This window comes from Furipterus horrens, unplaced genomic scaffold, assembly GCF_987537825.1.
Source record: "Furipterus horrens unplaced genomic scaffold, mFurHor1.1.pri manual_scaffold_4, whole genome shotgun sequence".
In the NCBI taxonomy this organism is placed as follows: Eukaryota; Metazoa; Chordata; class Mammalia; order Chiroptera; family Furipteridae; genus Furipterus; species Furipterus horrens.
In genome coordinates, this window is record NW_028327174.1 from 44,910,955 (window position 1) to 44,915,113 (window position 4,159).

General features: G+C 40.2%; 1 pseudogene; it reads right to left on the bottom strand.

Moving 5' to 3' along the window:
- Nucleotides 1-823: 823 nt before the first annotated feature.
- On the bottom strand, nt 824-3,818 carry LOC150011621 (small ribosomal subunit protein uS5 pseudogene; annotated as a pseudogene).
- Between the last annotated feature and the right edge of the window lie 341 nt (nt 3,819-4,159).

Here is a 4,159-nt window from a genome sequence, read left to right on the forward strand (position 1 = left end):
GGCTTTGAGCTAGTGAACTTTTTTGTGTTTCAGTTTCTCACCAGAAAAAAAATGAGAATAGTCACAGCATCAATCTCTTGGAGTTGTTGTGAGGATTAAATCATGATGTATGTGTATATTTATATTTACATACAATGATTTCACCTGAATCCTCTCTAAGAGTTTAGAACATTCTGTCTCTATTTTAACAATATGGAATGACTCCTCTGGTGATTAGAGAGTGCATGTGTCCTATTACTTATGATCATTCCATCTCCAGCTGCTCCAATCCAACCCTCCCATCGCTGGTTCTGCACTGAAATGCTTGGAGATATTTGCTTGTATTTCACTTATAAAATAGTGTTGAGTTACAGGTAAATCTAATAGCCAAAGACTTCACTGATTAATCCACCATATAACTGACTCAAGCCAGATGATAAGAAATTTAAAATGAGAAATGTAAAAAAGATCAAACATAACTAAATCAATATTTATATTGCTATGGGGTACAGATTTTCTTTATTTTAAAACTTAATTAAGGACAAGGAATAAAGACAAAAACTTTGCAGAACTAAAAGTTTTGCAATACTCAAACAGAATATTAACAATCGGCTTTCCTTCCCACTTTTTCAGAAAATTCTTTCTAATGCATTGGTACTAAGTACAATTGAGAAGGGTAGCCATCTGAATATCTTTATGTTTTGTTCTCTGATTTATTGGTACCACACACACACACACAAAATGTCCTATAGATAGAAATGGAAAATTGTGTTTGATTCCCATAACTTATCCTGATTAAGAAGATTAAATTAAAAAATATATATTTTAACTGGCTTCATTCATTTTATTTTTCTTGTATAAAATTATGTGGTAGCCACCCTGGAGCCTGGGTCCTCTGCACAGAAACACTGGTGTGGGTCTTTGCAAGATGGTCAGTGAGTTCCTGATAGGGAGACTTGGTGAACACAGTCTCTTTCTAGAGGTCAGGGGTGAGACAGCTGCAAGTCTGAGAGATGGCACCAAAGGTGGCCTTTGTGAAGTTGCCCAGGTGGCACTGCAGCTCCTGGCTGAGGTGTAGCAGTTGCTGATACCAGCCATCAGCAGCAGCTTCTTGGGCACAGGGACTGAGATGATGCCAGTGCCCTTGGGGGCAGGGATGAGACGCACCAGCACAGAGCCACAGCACTCTGTCTCCTTGCAAGGGATGGTGTGGGGCTTGCTGATCTTGTTCCCTGGGTAGCCTCATCTCACAGGGACAATACAGAGCTTGCACAGGATTATGGCCCCATGGATGGCAGTGGTTACTTCCTTTGGGCACTTAACACCCACACCAACATGTCCATTGTAGTCCCCAATAGCAACAAATGCCTTGAACTGGGTCCTCTGGCCTGCACGTGTCTTCAGAACCTCGTTCTTGAGAGTGCCCCCAAGAAAAAGTTAATGATCTCAGATTCCGTGATGGGCAGAGGAAAGAGATAGCTCTTCTCCAAGGACTTGATTTTCATGTCCTTGACTAGGCAGCCTAGCTTGGTGACAAGGGTCCACTCCTTGTACTCAGTCTTGCTTCTGCGAGCCCCATGGCCTCAACCCTCATGAGGACCCCAACCCCGGCCATGACCTCGGCTGCAGATGCCACTGCCAAATCCTCCAGGGAAGCTGCTGCAGCCTCCCGTTCCAGGACTCCGGGGTCTCTGGGCCCTCCTGCCGCACCGGCGTCATCGCCATTTGGTGATTCCTGGGGAAAAAAGCCATTTAATTTTATTTTTCAGTTACAGTTGAAATTCATTATTTTATATTCGTTTCATGTATATAGCATAACAGCTAGACAGCTATATAATTTAGAGTGTTCCCCAATATGTTCAGTACCCATCTGACACCATGCACAGTTATTACAGTATTATTGATGGTAGTCCCTGTGCTATACTTTACATCCCTGTGACTGTTTTGTAACTGCCAATTTGTACTTTTTAATCATTTCACCTTTTCTACTCAGTCCCCTGACACCCCTTTCTCTGGTAAGCAACAGTTTGTTCTCTGTATCTATGAGTCTGTTTCTATTTTGTTTGTTTATTTTGTTCTTTAGATTCTGCATATAAATGAAATCACATGGTATTTGTCTTTCTCATTCTAATTTATTTCATTTAGCGTAACACCCTATGGGTCCATCCATGCTGTCACAAATGGTGAGATTTCATTTCTTTTTTATGGCTAAGTAATATTCTGTTGTATATATGTACTACAACTTTTTATCTGCTCATCTACTGGTGGGAACGTGGGTTGTTTCCATGTCTTGGCTATGAAAACATATATACCTTTTAAAGCCCAACCCTTTTTATGCTAGAATTTTGTTTGTCTTTTTGTCCTTCTTACCCAGGAAATAGATGGCTACTTCCTGCAAAATTCTCTGAGATTGGAACTTCTTTATTCTCTTTCTCTGAAAATGACATCTGAAGAATGCCATCTACTTTTATTTATTTATTTATTTTTATATTTTGGAGTCCAGAATATTAACCTTTTATATGAGCAAGCATGCCTGAAAGTGATCTCAGGGCTGTACTATAACATTCTAAAGCTTCCTCGAGCTTTTTGGCATCTAAGTGCATGACCGAGATGCGTGATGCTTAATTGGGGGCAATTTTGTCCTCTAAGGGACATTCAGAAACATCTGGAGACATTTTTTGATTTTCCTGACTGCGAAGGGGTGCTGTTACTGGCATCTAAATGAGGACAGGAATACTGCTGGGTATTTCACAATGACAGGGCAGTGCCCCCTCACCCCAACAGAGAATCGTCCTGCCCCATCCATATGTCAGTAGTGCTGATGTTGAGAAGCCCTGCTTTAGACCCGCTAGATTCTAGAGAAAAGAGGCAGGCTCTAAACCAGGAGTAAATGATAAAAAGCAACAAGATGAGGATGTGACAGAGGTCATAATTATTTTAAAGATGAACATTTATGCTTTTTTTTTTTTTTTTCTAGCAAGTATAACATTAAATGCTACTATCCTAGTAAGCATTGGAATCTATGGCCATTTCAGGCAGTCAACTACCTCACCATTTTCCTTTATGAAAGTTCCTGTGATTAACGAGGTATTGTGGTCAGTATACGCTCATGTATGTATAGTCTTTCCTTGGCATACGTAGGAGGAAGCAAATTGATTTCCAAGGTTGACTTAACTTCAAAGATATCAATCCCAGTTAAAGACAGCTGTCAGAAGTTGGAGAGAGGGACCAAGAGACAGAGAGACAGAGGGAGAGAGAAATGATCTGATCAGGCCTTGCTTTATTGAGAGTTTCTCTGTAAGAAAATTCAAGCACAGTGAAAAGATCATAGACTCTGGAGTCTGCTAAACCTTGTTTAGTAAGAGTACTAGCTAGTACTTGCTTCACCTGGTAAATTGCTTTGTCTCTTGGATCCTTGTTGTTCCCAATAGTACTGTAAAATGGAGGCATAATATATAACTTGTAGAGTTGTTATAAAGATTAAATAAGAAAATGTATGTATCTCAGTACATTTCAGTTATTTTAACTTTGCAAACATAGTACCTGAAATGCAAAGCAGATAATTACATAACGTGATGACAGGAATTTTCTGCTATTTCCTAAGCAGAGAGCATGAAAAAGGTCAGTTGCTAGACCCCTCTGTGGCTTATTTGTATATTTGTTGATGCTGCTCTGCTTCAGGTTGGTTGACCTTGTTGAGTACACCCACTCATTTGTTCTAGATTTTTCTCTCTAAAACCCCAGCTGTGTAAGTTGTGACCCTGATAGGAAGGCCATAACCATGATGAAGCAGGCTGAGGAGCCCCTCCTCTGTCCCTGTTTACCTGATCTTTTTCCATGTCTTTTGAATTTTCCTATGACCTGTGAACATCAGGAACTAAAAGTCTCTGTAGGCATCAGAGGAGACACATCAGCCAAAATGGCAGTGAGGCAATTAACCAGAGGACCTAGATTCCAATCATGGTTTTTGTCTCTGAAGTTATATGACCCTAAGGTCTGTAACACTTAACCTTTTGTTTACCTCTGACCTCAGCTTGACCATAAGGGTTATTAGGATATTCACCACCATCCAAAAGGAATGTTTGGAAGGTTAATGACATAATTGTGCCTAATCCTGGTGATGAGGAGAGAGTAAATGTCTACCTTTGAAAATGCATAATAAATCTTCCAGGTAAATTAC